At 46.7% G+C, this 16666-nt stretch overlaps 1 protein-coding gene across 3 annotated transcripts in view; it reads left to right on the forward strand.

Moving 5' to 3' along the window:
• The first annotated feature begins 10108 nt into the window (after positions 1-10108).
• Positions 10109-16666, forward strand: part of LOC142590671 (uncharacterized) — a 33534-nt gene continuing 26976 nt past the window's right edge. For all 3 annotated transcript variants that reach the window (XM_075703076.1, XM_075703084.1, XM_075703094.1), the window contains exon 1: positions 10109-10393. The gene's annotated coding sequence lies outside the window, so the exon portion shown is untranslated. The remainder of the gene's footprint in view (positions 10394-16666) is intronic.

Raw genomic sequence — 16666 nt, forward strand, 5'->3', positions numbered from 1 at the left:
GCGCGCAAAGAACTCCGCTGCAGGCGGAATCTCTCAACGTCTCTGCAGTCCTCGGTCTGGAACAGCACGTCATTCCGCGAGCACACTAGCGCACCAAATACGTGCAGCCAGTTTGCGCCCGAAGAAAAGCGACTCCAGAGACCGTTTTAAGCCGTGGCGCGTGTCGCCTCGGTGGTCTACGCGCAGGGGGACAGTGGGCGGACAAGCGGTGCAAACACCAGCCTCGCCCTCATAACAACGGGGCGCAACGAGAATTTCATTTCCGATCAGCGCCGCCTGGATTCCATGAACGCCCGCCTGCACACATGGCCGCCACGTTCCCGAACCACCGTTGCCGTCGCCATGTTTATGGCGGCCCGCGGGGGGCGGACGGCGGGCGCGCACAGCAAGCACCACCGGCCGTGCGGCTGTCGCGCTTGTGTTGTTCCGACCGGATTTATTGCGTAAACAAACCACCGTGCCGAAGGAGGAGGATGTCAGCAATGAGCGCTGCAGCGAGAAGGAAAAACGGACAAGAAAATGCCAGCTCTTACCACGATTCTCCTCTCCCTCTGCTGTCTCATCTAGATCACTGGTTGCCTTTGTCAGCGCCTTCCGACAACGCGCAGCCGCTTTTTAACCCCGGTAGCTGCTTGGAAGACGCTGCAATTTCACTTCACTATGCGCGGCCTTATCTCGAAGCGGCTAATGACCCCGAGCGTTTGTCACGCCCACACAACCTCCGCAAAACTGTGCTGGAATGATATAAGCGCGATATTTGTGCTACACTGATGTTACTGGCGTACGATCGATCCGACATACCCCGTATCAGCCAGGGATCCAAAATGGCGTAATCCTTAATGTGGTCGGAAACGCTCGAACGCCACGCGCACGCCACGCGTACGACGGCGCGAGAGGAGTTGAATGAAACGCGCGTGTGTCACGACGTCTTGTTCAGTGATGCTCGCGCATTGATGTCGTTCCTCCCGTTCTCTTGTCCCGGCTCGTCAAAACAAGAGCGTGAGCGCGGAAAAGAAAAACACTGGAAGCGGGCTGCTTTAAATATTTGGATTTTGCCCGTCACTGAGCGCGAGCACGTGCAGCCACGTGCCGATGCGCTGCACATGATACCCCGCGAACGCACGGCGCTCTGCCGAGATGCCATCTGTGGTTCTTCCTCCGCCAGCCTGTCGGTAAACAGGCCTGCCGCGGCACAGCCATTGTTCATGCAGCAAGGGCGCCTGGCGCTGCCTTGCGTGTGCCTGCTCTTCGATCTGCAGCGGAGCGTTGGGCACCGGCCGCACCCGCCGGCGCCGTCACACGCGAATCCCCTCAGCCGAGGCACGCGACATGATAGAGAAGCGGGTTCAAAAGGCTAAGCAGGGGTCGTCACAGGCCGGACGAGTGGTAGCCCTTACTTTTCTCTATCTATCTCTTTTCTTTTTCTTTTTTCAGCGTGTGCGTACATGAAAATTCGGGGATTTGGGTCGATCGATTGCTGGACGTGACTGCGCGACATCTCCCTCCCTCTCTCTCTCTCTCTGGTTTTCCGTGAACGGCGGAGGGAGGAAAGGCATAAAAGGAGAGGGGCGGGGGGCATGCATAGCATAATTTTCGCATAGTGATATCCATAGCAATGGGGTTTCTTCGTATGCCGAGACTAGCCTCCTCTCCCCAACAATACCGGGTATTTTGAGGTAAGCGATTAAAAAAAAAACCGCAAAATAACGTACTGATATTAGGAGTTTGTTCTTTCGCAACATGTCTTTCGCGGCGGTAGTCATGATATAGGATAGATGTATTGATCACCTATGAATATGCTAATGAATTATAATTCACTCAATAACAGTTTAATTAACAACTTTAGAGAACACCAGAACTATATTCATTTAAGCTATAGTTAGTAAAATCTCAAAATGATGGACTTTTTTTCACTATAATACCAAGAACATCAATGCATGTTCCGTAGGTTTTGAGGGCGTATTTTTCAATATCACTGTTAGGTACACGATTTCTGTCGAAGGGATATACTTTACGTAATCGCTGGTTTCAATTCTTTTCAATTCTGCAATTGCCATGTGCTTCCTAAAGTTTTAATTAAGATAGTTAGTAAATTGTAGCTGAATAGTCCATAGTCCATTCATTTGTGATTTCATATAGGTCTATCGTCCGTCGCTACTACTTAAGAATTGTATCTTAATCTAATAGTCTATTAATCCGCGTTTTGTAATCGCTTTTAGCTGACGGATTGCAGAAACCAGGAAATATGAGCATAAGGACTTCTGCCCGGCACGGAGACTCATCTCATCTATTAAATGAAAAAAATAACTGAGCTGAAAGAAAAGAACTGTCTGGAGCTTACTACCGCCCTATCATCCTATGCAGTACGACGCTTTTTCTTCGGTGTAGCTCAAAACAGGGTGCCTAATATGCGAAGATCTTTTTTCCAAAGGGCTGTGGAAAGTGATGAACAGTGTGATGTAGACTTCTACCGGAACGTAAGGGTTCTGTGAAGCATCCTCGTCACGCTTCCAGCGAGTGCAGCGATCGACAGCTGAGTTCTCTTGCACCCAGTGACGAGATCATGACAGCCTGGAACCATATTTATTTTGTTAATTCCTCTAATATTGTGGTCGCCAATTCTCACTAGAGTAACTGCTACTTTATTGCTAACGTAATTGCTAGGCAGTCTGTTGCCCCTGTTCCCTCGAATACCTCCTAGTATACGGTTCTCTTATTTTCATTCCTTAGTAAGCTGTAGATAAATAGCCCATCCATCTGTGCTTATCACATAGACACTGCCGTCTAGTGGTGCCTGTAAGTGTCTGCAACTGTGATATCATACGTTTAAGACGGCCACGCTTATATTCTTAAAGACTAGAATTCGTCGTGAGGGACTTAAGGAATCAAAGACTAGCGTCGCCCCAGCAGTAGGCGACGCTAGTTATATCGCTCTTCTCTGACATGAAATCATGTATAAGAGCACTAAATTTCTAAAAGCCAAAGAAAGAAAGGAAGACGCGGAGGCAACTTGTAAAGTTCACAGAAATACGTCACTGGGCAGGTTATTGTACAACTGACCTCATGAATGCGCCACTCTATAAACACATCACTCGAGAACATGAAAACAAGATCCACATGACCGTCACATCGCAAACCCATTGTTCCTATACGTATACGGACAAGCACAGCTCTTTTTCTTAAATGAAATAAGCACTGAATGTAAACTTGATTTCCTTGAAGCAAATGCAACCACTGCCTCTAAGGCCCAAAACTGTCAAAACCTGGTCTACGAGCGAAACGAATACTTGCGAAACTGCGTGCACACTTCATTTTCTTCCATTGCTTCCATTGTAAATATCACTTCTTTCATATGTATACGAACGCTGCATGCCAGGTGTCCGGGGCACGTGCTAGGGCGCACTGCTGCTTGCTGCTTGCTATATGATCATCACCACCATCATCATCATCATCATCATCATGATTACGCCCACTGCAGGGCAAAGGCCTCTCCCATACTTCTCCAACTACCCCGGTCATGTACTAATTCTAACCATGTTGTCCCTGCAAACTTCTTAAACTCATCCACCCACCTAACTTTCTGCCGCCCTCTGCTACGCTTCCATTCCCTTGGAATCCACTCCGTAGCTCTTAATGACCATCGGTTATCTTCCCTCCTCATTACATGTCCTGCCCATGCCCATTTCTTTTTCTTGATTTCAACTAAGAAGTCATTAACTCGCGTTTATTCCCTCACCCAATCTGCTCTTTTCTTATCCCTTAATGTTACACCCATCATTCTTCTTTCCATAGCTCGTTGCATCATCCTCAATTTAAGTAGAACCCTTTTCGTAAGCCTCCAGGTTACTGCCCCATAGGTGAGTACTGGTAAGACACAGCTGTTATATACTTTCTTCTTGAGGGATAATGGCAACCTGCTGTTCATGATCTGAGAATGCCTGCCAAACGCACCCCAGCCCATTCTTATTCTTCTGATTATTTCAGTCTCATGATCCAGATCCGCAGTCACTACCTGTTTTAAGTAGATGTATTCCCTTACCACTTCCAGTGCCTCACTACCTATCGTAAACTGCTGTTCTCTTCCGAGACTGTTAAACATTACTTTAGTTTTCTGAAGATTAATTTTTAGACCCACCCTTCTGCTTTGCCTCTCCAGGTCAGTGAGCATGCATTGCAATTGGTCCCTTGAGTTACTAAGCAAGGCTATATCATCCGCGAATCGCAAGTTACTAAGGTATTCTCCATTAACTCTTATCCCCAATTCTTCCCAATCCAGGTCTCTGAATACCTCCTGTAAACACGCTGTGGATAGCATTGGAGAGATCGTATCTCCCTGCCTGACGCCTTTCTTTATTGGGATTTTGTTGCTTTCTTTATGGAGGACTACGGTGGCTGTGGAGCCGCTATATATATCGTTCAGTATTTTTTTACATACGGCTCGTCTATACCCTGATTCCGCAATGCCTCCATGACTGCTGAGGTTTCGACTGAATCAAACGCTTTCTCGTAATCAATGAAAGCTATATATGAGGGTTGGTTATATTCCGCACATTTCTCTATCACCTGATTGATAGTGTGAATATGGTCTATTGTTCAGTAGCATTTACGGAATCCTGCCTGGTCCTTTGGTTGACGGAAGTCTAAGGTGTTCCTGATTCTATTTGCCATTACCTTAGTAAATACTTTGTAGGCAACGGACAGTAAGCTGATCTGTCTATAATTTTTCAAGTCTTTGGCGTCCCCTTTCTTATGGATTAGGATTATGTTAGCGTTTTTCCAAGATTCCGGTACGCTCGAAGTCATGAGGCATTGCGTATACAGGGTGGCCAGTTTCTCTAGAACAATCTGCCCACCATCCTTCAACAAATCTGATGTTACCTGATCCTCCCCAGCTGCCTTCCCCCTTTGCATAGCTCCCAAGGCGTTCTTTACTTCTTCCGGCGTTACTTGTGGGGTTTCAAGTTCCTCTAGACTATTCTCTCTTCCATTATCGTCGTGGGTGCCACTGGTGCTGTATAAATCTCTATAGAACTCCTCAGCCACTTGAACGATCTCATCCATATTAGTAATGGTATTGCCGGCTTTGTCTCTTAACGCATACATCTGATTCTTGCCTATTCCTAGTTTCTTCTTCACTGCTTTTAGGCTTCCTCCGTTCCTGAGAGCATGTTCAATTCTATCCATATTATACTTCCTTATGTCAGCTGTCTTACGCTTGTTGATTAACTTAGAATGTTCTGCCAGTTCTATTCTAGCTGTAGGGTTAGAGGCTTTTATACATTGGCGTTTCTTGATCAGATCTTGCTATATACTTGCTTGCTATATACTTGCTTGCTATATACTTTGGGCTTGCTGTTTTTAAGAGGTAGCGATTCGCGCCTAAACGTCCACGTAATCATTCGTCGCTTGCATCTAGCACGCGTTTGTTCCGTGCCGTAAGGCTCACAGCAATACGGCTGAATCCGGAATAAGTTCGGCATGTTCGACGCATGTGCACAAGTTGTGTGACAAGCTGGGGTACGCCCGCCGTGGTTGCTGAGTGGCTATGGTCGCGGGATCGAATCCCGGCCACGGCGGCCGCATTTCGATGGGGGTGAAAGCACCGGCGTACTTAGATTTAGTTAAACTTAGATTTAGCTAACTTAGACGTTAAAGAACCCCAGGCGGTCCGGAGTGCCCTACTACGGTGTGCCTCACAATTGGATCGTGGTTTTGGCACGTAAATCCCCATAATTTTTTTTTTTAAGACAAGGCATCATCAACAAAATGCGGAAGCTTAGAGTATGCGAAGAGCCAGAGCATTGCAACCCCGTTCGCACGTCTGCTGAATACATCTGCGACATCTTCACGTGAGGACAAACAGGGAATGCAAGGATGCAACGACCACCGATGTCAGACTATCTGACGCAGCTTGTGTGCCGAGTAGTTTAAGTGATGTTTTCTGACGCACTTTATTCACGCACTAGTAAGCTGTACGACTTGCCTACGGTATACTACCTGATCGCCCATAGTCCATCAAGAACTCGCAAATCTGGGAGTTCGTTTCGTGTGCGCCATTGCCAGTTCAGGGTTCTATGATGCTTCTTATCGTTCGCCCGTTCAGTGGTGCCCTGCATACTACCGAAATCCGTTCAAGTGATGGACTGCAGACTGTTGGAAAATCTGCTTTAGCTGCCGTCGTACCGGTCACATTGCCACCGCCATTGTGACCACCATTGAGCGATTCTGACCATCTCTCGCCACTTATAATAGGTCCGAACAGAGTCCGCATCATCTTCAGCCTCAATATGAACCGCAGCTGCCTAACGGCGACCCTATGTACAGGGTGCTTTTTTCTTTCAGCGGCACCAAATTTTAAAAAAATTTCCTGTGGTAGATACCACAATTATAATCCTTGATCTAAGTTACTCCATCAGGCGGCCATTACTTCTACATGAAATCAAAACACTTAATTACATAATTAACATAATTACGTCAATTAACATTTTAGTTATTACCATTACGGTCACTATTTCAATCTACAAATGATATCCGGTGAGTTCGCAAGGCTTATTCACTTGGAACGAATTCTCAGGACTGTACCAGTTTCGAGAAATTAATTTTCGAAGTGCCCGACGTAATGCATTGGTATTACAGTTACTTTTGTGCTTCAGTGAATAAAACAGCGTTTTCTTAAAAAAGGTAACTGGATCGCCAATGCATTTGGTCGGACAATTTGAAAGTTAATATCTCGAAACTGGTACAGTCCTGAGAATTCGTTCCAAGTGAATACGCCTTGCGAACTCACCGGATATCATTTGTAGATTGAAATAGTGACCGTAATGGTAATAATTAGAAAGTTACTTAACGTAATTATGCTAATTACTTAATTAGGTATTTTGATTTCTCGCAGTAGTAATGGTCACCTGATCGAGAATTTAGATCAAGGATTGTAAATGTGCTATCTGCCATAGACAATTTTTTAAAAAATTTGGTTCAGCTAAAAAAAAACACCCTGTATAGCGCTGCACGGAGCAGTTTGTCGTAATCATTCTGCCTTCACCATTCTCATTCGCCGTCAGCTCTTCTTTTGGAAAACTAAGTGATACAGCTTCCGGAGGTAATGCTGCATTGTCGACTCGACCACAACACCCTCTGCTCACTTTGCCTGCAAGAAAGAACTTGAATGAGGCTGTAGACAACGGCGGCAGTGTCCCAGCGCTCATCGACACAGGCGCGGAAATGCATAAATGCTCAGTTTAGCGAACAAGCTCCGAGTACTTTGTTCAGGCGCAGCCACCTGAACAAAGTACTTACATCTGCCGCGTCACACGCCCTTCGCGCCGCCGATGGAGTGCCACAATTATACCGTGCTTGGAACGTGCATGCTACCAAGTGTTGGAATCGTTGGACACGTCACCACTGTTTGTCTTTCTGCAACTGAACTCGTCCAAGTGGCACTTTGGACGTCATCAAGTTACACTGCTCTCGGCTTCTTGGTCTGGGCCGCTCGCGTTCAGCCTGACCCTGACGAAATTGGCACTGCCCAGAACTTTCCTGTGTCGTCTTGGATTGCGGACGTAAGAAGCTATGTTGGATTATGCTCATACTTTCATAAATTCATGAAAAATTTTCCCCACACCACACGCCCTCCTCTCACCGACCTATTCAAAAAATGTCGTTCGCTTCACACGGGCCCTGCTCAAGCCGAAGCCTTCTACGCTCTCGTCCGCTTGCTAGCGGCTCCCCGTTACTGACGCATTTTCTGCGATTAGAGATCGCCATACCGACTGGACGACTAGAGGGGCGCTGCAGCGATGTGGACTTGCGCAGCTTTAAGAAAACCGCTTTGTTAAATATTTTGGAACACGCATCCCATATCTCGGCCTTCGTCGTCACCTTCGGCATTGTTCTCCTTGTTACCACTTCCCCCATCTTCCTTTTCTGCACAAAGTGCAGGTATCAGCACGGTGGCCAAGGCCGAACTTTGTGTCTTCCTCCTATTAAACTTTCATGTGCCGCTTTATTTACCTGCCCTTTTTGCCTCTTCCGAGTTGTTTGTAGTGGGCTGCAAGTTCGAACGCGATATATCGGTTGAAGCACTGCTGTGAGGAGCATAGTTTTGCAGTAGCTACATCAGCATTATCATCATCGTCGTCGTTGTCGACATTTTCCTGTTGCACTTACACTGCAAAACGAATACTTCTCCCAGTTATCTCCAATCACCCCTTTGTGTTGCCTCAGCCAACTGTATCCTATGCCTATATCCCTTGTCACCCATTTCGTTAATGTAATATACGACTTGTTATCCAATCTGCAGAGCCATAAACTTTGAGTATTCTTGTCGCCACTGTGTTGCGTCACTTCTTGAATTACAGGAATTGCTCATCGCGCTTTCTTTTTCTTTTTTATCGCAATTAGAATACTGGCTACAGCTGTTTGCTCTGTAATCCATAATGTCATCTTCCTGTCTCTTAATGTTACACCTACAATTGTACGCTGCTGCTGCTGATTGTACGCTTTTCTTTTAAAGGACAAGAGTACTTAATGATGTTTACGCCGTTCCATTCGCATAATATGGTAAATGCTAACTCGAAAGACTTGTAGAAAGATCAGAGACAACTCTATGCGGCCTCATTAACATGAACTTGAGGTAAAAGAAATTGCCTGATCTCTTTAGGCAACCACTTGACGAGGTCGTGACATCTATGCATTACATCTATGCATTTCATAAGCTGCGCTTGTACTCTGTTCTGTTCTGTACTCTGTTCTCTGTGCGTGTGCGCGTGTGTGCGCGCGCGCGCGTGTGTGTGTGCGTGTGTGTGTGTGCGTGCGTGCGTGTGCCACCAGTACATAGAGTTATGATTTCTTTGGGTCAGGAAGCGTAGACTTGAGCGTTGTGAAAAGTACGGAGCGAAACACTCGCCTCTTTGAACTTGGAAAACCTGCGCTATTTAAACCAGCTAGTTTCACTGGAAGCGGAGCTTCCGCAATAGTGGCGGAAAAACAGCGATGGCAGCGCAGTAAAGATTTCGTGTGCAGAGCGCGGAATGCGGGTTGCAGAGACCTAACCTGGTAAAAAGACTGTCGTCATAGAAGATTGTAAAAGCGGAACGAGAGCAGTATTCTTTGCCGAACAGCACAGAACAGCGTAGCTTGGCGCTTTACGCGCTCGAGCAAACACACGGGCTTGTTTTCCGCCGCCACGGAAAAGCAAGCCGTTGTAGCGGCCACCACCCGCTACGAGGGCCTGCGTTTCACGAAACGCGCAGATCGTCCTGGTGGACCAGGTTCAAACCTGCATAGAAGGAGGAAGGAGTGGAAGAACTGAAGGGTGGTGAGGGTGGCAGGGCTCCAGGTTGAACCGCGGTTATTGATTGAGAACACGTCTGGGCAAAATTCCCTCGTTCGCCCACAGTTCCCGTCTAGGGCCTCCTCACTAAGGCCCAAGATAGTTTGGTACCGTTGTCGGACAGCGCTAGGAATCCGTGCGCGATGAATTTCTTCTTAGGCGTTGCCCGTGTAGGGGCTAACAAACAAACAAACAAACAAACAAACAAACAAACAAACAAACAAACAAACAAACAAACAAACAAACAAACAAACAAACAAACAAACAAACAAACAGATTAATAAATAAACATAAATAAACAAAATTTGTTTCGAAGCTTTTCATGGTGTCCTAGATAAGTAAACCTCTGGTGCAAGCCTGCTTTTATATGTGTTGCAATATATATATAGAGTTCCTGAAAAAAAAAATTCTGGAACCATGAGGCTCGCAGAACATTTCATACAGTGACGTAGTAGCTCTTAGCACTGTGAATGGCTTCCTGTATTGTCACGCGTCATTGGCGACCCGCGGCAACACAAGATCTTTGTGCTTGGGCCCTTACACACTCGGCCAACCAGCGCGTAGTACACGTGTGCCATTCAGTGTCCTGAATAGCGAAGCGCACCCTGCAGAGCTCCCTTGGGAAGCGGCGCTGGCCGAGGCCGCGTGAGCGTAAATGGTCAGGGCGCCGTCGCGCGGGCGCGGAGCCCAGGCGGAAGCGGTGCGTTCTGGCAGCCAGCCGAGCATGCGCGCTGGACGCGCGGCCCAAAAGAGAGTGACGATGCGCGGCCGGGGGCGAGGACCAGGGCTCACGAGGGACAAGGTGGTTGCCAGCCTTCTCCACCTGTTGGCCGGCTATTTCCGGCGCGACCGAGGTGGTTGGTCGCGTCTGCGAGGCGTCTGCAGAGCGTCACGGCCCCAGCGGCACCTCATTCCTTCGGGACCCCCGCCGCGTCCGTACTATAGCAGGTCGCGTCCGGCGAGTGTTAGGCTGATGAGTTTTAGGCCTAGGGGAAGCACGCGCATAGTCCACGCGGCTTAGTGCGTGCCCACCACGTCTGGGGGAGACCGACACTGTTCCAGGTAAGGGTGGCCCTCTGCGGGCCCATCATCCACCCGCTCAGTCTTTGCTTAAGTAAAGGTTCGCGTGCCTCCGGGCTAGCGGTGTGACGGGCAACTTTGCAGTCCTCGGCGACTAAGTGTCGCCTTTGAGGCACTGGAAAGTTCCTCGTCTGATTGCCAAACGCAGGTGCGCACTGAGCTCGGAGGACTTCGGGTTGGCATGATCAGCCCATCCGAAGCGCAATGGTCGCCTTAGGTCACGGTGCTCCAGCTATCGTACTACCTCATTACGATTAATTCGAGCATTGCACCTCATTACGATTAATTTGAGCATTGCACCTCATTACGATTAATTTGAGCATTGCCCTTTCTCGTAGCGCTGATAGCTGTGACCTGTGTCGTTTTCTATAAAGTCGTTTGGTTTTGTCCTACAAAACGCTCATTCCACTGTAGCGGCGTATTTTTAATAAGCCTTTAGAGAACACACAACTTCTGCTTGCTAGCATAAGGTTCATCTAGACCATCGAGCTCTGCGGTGCTACTAAGGACATATTACAAAAAATTGTCAGGCAAATCTGATTAGTGATTCGCCGGCGCCTTGACTATCATTCTGCCGTCGCTCCGTTTGCTGGCACACTCCACGGATGCTACGAGGCACCAAAGGCAGACCATTGCGACAGGTGTCCATCTATGAGGGAAGTTCTAAAGACCACCGTGTTTCATTCACGCCGTGAGCGGTAGACCCGTCTAACTTGACTTAATTAGTGTGATTCTATGTTTGCTGGCGGTACATGCGCATGCGCATCTGTGTTTAACCAATTCTTTCTTCATTTTTTTTTCTTTTTTTAGTTGATGCAGCAAAAGTTTTACGTCTACCTACCCGTAGAACCAGCCAAACGTTCATCATGTAGCTATACCGATCCCATTATTGCTATAGAACTATGTACGTACGTACTTCATCATTACATCAGCGTATACGTCCGAGTTTTCATCCTTTTGCAGAACACGTCTAATCGTAAAGTGCAATTTAGAAATGGCCATCAAATATTTTTGGGGGCTCAGATTTTATATCATTCAAACGAAGCGTGTCCAAAACGCGCGCTCGTCGCTGTATAGCTTTGCATATGCAAGTTCGCTGCAGGGCGGCGAAGATAAGTTTAGCAAGAGACGGCAGGTGTGGGAGAAGCGCCTGCAAAGACGGGCACTTATATAGATCTGCGATTCTCTGTGTGTGTGTGTACGTTAGAAAAGCTGTAAAGAAAACGCTTAAGTGCATGCTACTTGCTGTGTTTTAAAAAAAATCAAGGAAGTTGCAGGATTAAAAAATAAAAAAGGAAAAAAAATAGCTTAGTTGGTATGGTGTTGCGTTGCTGAGCTCGAGGTCGCGGAATGGAATCCCGGCCGCGCGGCCGCATTCCACTGGAGGCCAAATGCAAGGACACTCGTGTACTTAGATATAGTCAGACGTTAACCAACACAAGGTGGTCAAAATTAATCTGGAGTCCCCCACTACGGTGCCCGTCGTAATCCAATCGGCGTTCTGGCACGTAATAATTGTATTTATTTTCTTTTGTGGAGACCGGAGCCTGGGTCGCCAAAAAACCTGCCGGACAATTCAATAAAGTTATTACCAACCAATGCGCAGAATTCTTACAAGAATCACTTTTCTTTAAAAGCGTGATTACAAATCTAACAGAAGTTTTGTACTGCTGTCCACACCACGAAACGCTTGCCCGAGGGGTTAGCGAACGGTTTTGCGCTCATGCACGTACGTAGTTTCGCGATAACGCGAACGCGAGTTCACCGGTTTTAATCGAGATCACAGGTTTGTTAATTTTATTTATTTATTTATTTATTATTTTTTTGCTGCGTTGGTGAATAAATTCACTAAGTGGCGACAAGCAGCGATCTAGGTCACTGATTGCTCACTCGCTGCTTGCGTCATCACGGGAATCTAGAAATTTAAAATCTTATAGGGGTTAGTGAAAGTCGCAGTGATCCGTGTGATAGCGAGCAGGACAAATTGATCTTATATGCCCAGAAGTCCACATGGCATGTTATGTTCTCGGCAAACCAGTATAGTTTTAGGACGACAGAAAGCTGAGCTAGTTGGTAAGGATTCATTATGCAAAAAAGAGGTGAGGCGTGCAGACTGGACGCAAGGGTAGAGAAGTGGACAACACGAACGCCGGCGTTCGTGTTGTCCAGTTCTCTACCCTTGTGTCCTGTCTGCACGCCTCACCTCTTTTTTGTAGTATAGTTTTAGTGACCAACATACCGAGAACACGCTACAACTTGTGACAGCTGTTATAGCTCAGTCACTCCGGCCTCCCCGTCTTTGGTTTCACACTGCGAAGCTGTTATGTATAGGCATCCGGTTATCTCTTACGCCTCCCTATGACGACCCGTTCAAGGTACTCAAGTGGACAGAAAAAACTGTTACCATCGACCTCAACGGACGTGAAGAAGTCTCGGTGATAGACAGGGTCAAACCAGCCTACCTAGCGACCTCGCCATCATTATCCGCTTTCAATAACTTTACAACCGCTGAAGTGGCAGATCTACCCGATCGCTCGGCATCAAAAGCTGTTTTTTGGGCACCGCTGCTTGTCTTCTTTAAAAAAGAAAGAAAGAAAACGTAACAAAGAAAAGAAGAAGAAGAAGAAAAAAGGAGGGGGAGCACTCTCGCAGCCATTGTTATTCTTCCTCGGCCGCCTTTTATACATGGCGCGCTACGGAGAGTGTGTCTTGTGCCTCGCGCTGCGAGCTGCGAGGTTAGAAGGAAATGGAAGAAGAAAAAAAGGAAGAGCTGCTTCGGGCTCTTACCATCGGTCCGAACGGTTCTCAGGTCATTCGCTCGCTGAGTCGCACATATTGCTGTAGTAGACCTAACCTCGGTCCCTATACTTACCTTACCGTCTGCGTACACTTACTAAACAATAAAACACCGAGTTTTCTACTGCTCTCCAAAGAGTTGCACAGTGCTGGCGTGTTGGTGTAAAGTTTAATTTTGGTTCACTATTGTGCGATTGTTTACTCTGGTCCTGCTACATGATTGATTGATTGATTGATTGATTGATTGATTGATTGATTGATTGATTGATTGATTGATTGATTGATTGATTGATTGATTGACTGACTGACTGACTGACAGTGTTACATGAAATCGACGAGGGTAGAGAAAGCTCGAAATGACAGGGAAACCGTGCACGTAAGCTTATCAGTGTCGACCGTGCACCAAGGCATCCACCGTCAGTGGGCCGTTGGCTGGAGGGGCAGCACGGCTTCCTCTTCCGACGCTGATCGGGACACCGCAAGCCGCGCGGCCGACTCGCACACGTGGCCGCAGGGCATGGGAGTGCGCACGCACACGCAAACAACCGCCGAGTGAAACAACCGCGCGGTCGAATCGAGAGCAGAGGAGCAGGCGCACGTGTGAAGTGAACATTAGCACGCGCACATGTGCCGAGACAAAAGTAAACAAAGCAGAGAGTGGGACAAAAATGAACGCATGCGCTAGGCAGGGGGTGAAAAAAGCGGCGACTCTGCCGCAAAAGCGGGATGAAGAGGGAGCAGACCTGCAGGCACCGATCCTCCGCTTGCTCCAAATTTTAGTTTTTTTTCCTTTATTATCGTTGCTGGTTTCTTAGCGATATAGTTGTTTGTTTGTTTGGTTTAGTTGTTCAACGGAAGCGTTGTCAGTGATATCCTAAACGAGTCTACATTGGCGATGAGGAACAAACGTCGGCATGAACGCCAGAGCATCCTTCTTCTTCATTCTTTTCGTGCAGAATTCGGTTCGTACGCACACGTGGGAAGGCAAGCAGTGAGACGAGTGTGCCAGCGGGCGTCCGTGTATGAGACAGGATACCACGCATGTGGCTTCCGGCCCCACGCAAAGCGCAGTGCCGAGACACTTGTTGCGTCCCCACATGCACATTCGCGTTTTTTTTCTCTCTTTCTCTTTTGTGCATGCTTGCGCGTGTCTTACGAAACATCTGGCGCTGCCAGACTGGTAAGTATATGTGGAAGTTGCAGGAGCATGCATAAGAAAGCTGCCACCATCTGGATGGTTCTGCAGTACTAACCTCTGGTGCCAAAACTCCCAGCGGTAACGAAGCTCGAAAAGGAGCTGAAGACCGCGCAACGAGCGATGTAACGGAATATGACAGGTGTGACGCGAAGAGATAGAAAGACAGCAATGGTGGATCGGAGACAAAACACGAATAGGTGATACAGTTGTCATTACAATGAAAAACAGAGGGCTTGGTCAGGCCACTTTTAATGCGTAGCACAGGGAGCCTGTAGCCTGCTAGAACAACTCAATAGGTGCCAAGCGAAAGGAAGCTCTGTCGAAGGCGACAAATCACTATAGGTAGCTCGATGAGATTAGAAAACTTGCAGGCGCAACAGGAGTTCGGCTGGCCCAGTAAAAGGGTAATCGGCGATCTCTGGCAGAGGACCATGTCCTGCAGTGGAATTATAATGGCTGCTGCTGGTCATGATTCGAGAAATTCATGCTCAGTAGCTAGCTGCGCAGAGTGACCGACAAGAAATCGGGAAGAAAGCCAAAAAGAAAACACAAATGCAGCAAGACTCTTTTTTTTATTATTCGCTGTTATGCGCGATTCACGTTTTGTGAAGATGAATGGCAACAAACGCGACCCCGTCCCGCAGTTATGACATGCAGAATTTCTTTGTAGCTGACCTGATTTTGTTTCTGTATTTTCTTGCTTTCTTTTCACTCAATCTCTGTCTTTTGTGTGAATTAGCTGCCGCGGTGGCTCAGTGAATACATGGTGGTCTGCCACTGAGTACGTGATCGTGGGTTCGACTTCGCTCGCAGCGGCGACCGCAGTCTGATGGCGGCGGAATGCAAAAAACATTCGTGTGTGTAGCGAACTGTGGGAGTTTAAGTGCATGGTAAAAATGTACAACATCTCAGAATTAAACCGGATCCCTCCATTATTGCGTCTCCAATATAACCCGCGCATCTATCTATCTATCTATCTATCTATCTATCTATCTATCTATCTATCTATCTATCTATCTATCTATCTATCTATCTATCTATCTATCTATCTATCTATCTATCTATCTATCTATCTAATCACAGTAATCACAGGGGTGAATTGTGTTAGCATAGTGAATGTATATATATATATATATATATATATATATATATATATATATATATATATATATATATATATATATATGTGTGTGTGTGTGTGTGTGTGTGTGTGTGTGTTCGATTTTTTATTAATAATATCAGGAGACTAAGGAGAGCATAGGGGAACTAATCTGCAATTCTTAATTTATTAAAGAAATGATAAATAAATGGATATAGAAGTGGTTGAGAAAACAACCGTAACCGTCCGCAGGTGGGATGCGAACCCACGTCTTCGTATCCCGCGTGAGATGAAAAAAACAAGAAAGGAAAAAGAGTATGTGCAGTATGAAATATGTAGAGGCCAACGCACACTAACTCCTATGTTTGTCAGACTATGAACGTTATTCTAAGATACCGATTGCCGGTTTGCGCTTTATCATTGTAACTCCCCTGGTATGCTACCGCTGGTGAAGCCTTCAAAGTGCTGCGCTGTAAACACTAATGCAAGCGCTTGCCGGATAAAGGGGCCGCAACGCTCTGTGACCTTCTTTCGTGCTATTGGACTTATACATATATATGGCGCGCCTTTTCGAAAGGAATTGACGAGGCAAAAACTTTTGTCCAAAATAAAAAAAAAAAAGACTGAGATGAACGACATGTGCGTAGATGAAAAAGAATGCCTACGGAGAAGAAATAAATGCCTGTGTAACGTGAGAGCAGTCAGTGAAACGAATGCTATTCCTCTCGCTATATGACTGACTTAATAAATCAAATAATGTGCCTTGACAGTCAAAGCACAAGAATAACAGACAAAACACTGTTGACATTGCGCGCAGATTGCTAATTATTATACCGTGCAGACTTGATCTCCTGGTTCTTTAAATCGACTTTGTAATTTTTGTTCTATAAATATTCGTACGCACCAAAAATTCGCCTAGAAACAGTAAGAAACTGTGTACAAGTTTATTCAGAAAACAATAACTTATCTATGACGGCTTTGTGCAACAGTGCAGCTGCTCCAACTGAGCAGTGACTAAGAAAAGTTGGCTTTACGAGAAAAAGCGTCAGCTAAAACGTCGCAAGACAAGCACAAGCGAACACACGCACGCACCAAAAGTCGTAGTACTGAGAGTCGATGCCATTACGCTTGTTTAGCGGCAGCAGTATCTACCTCCCTCTTT

This window comes from Dermacentor variabilis, chromosome 1 (assembly GCF_050947875.1).
Source record: "Dermacentor variabilis isolate Ectoservices chromosome 1, ASM5094787v1, whole genome shotgun sequence".
NCBI classification, from domain to species: Eukaryota; Metazoa; Arthropoda; class Arachnida; order Ixodida; family Ixodidae; genus Dermacentor; species Dermacentor variabilis.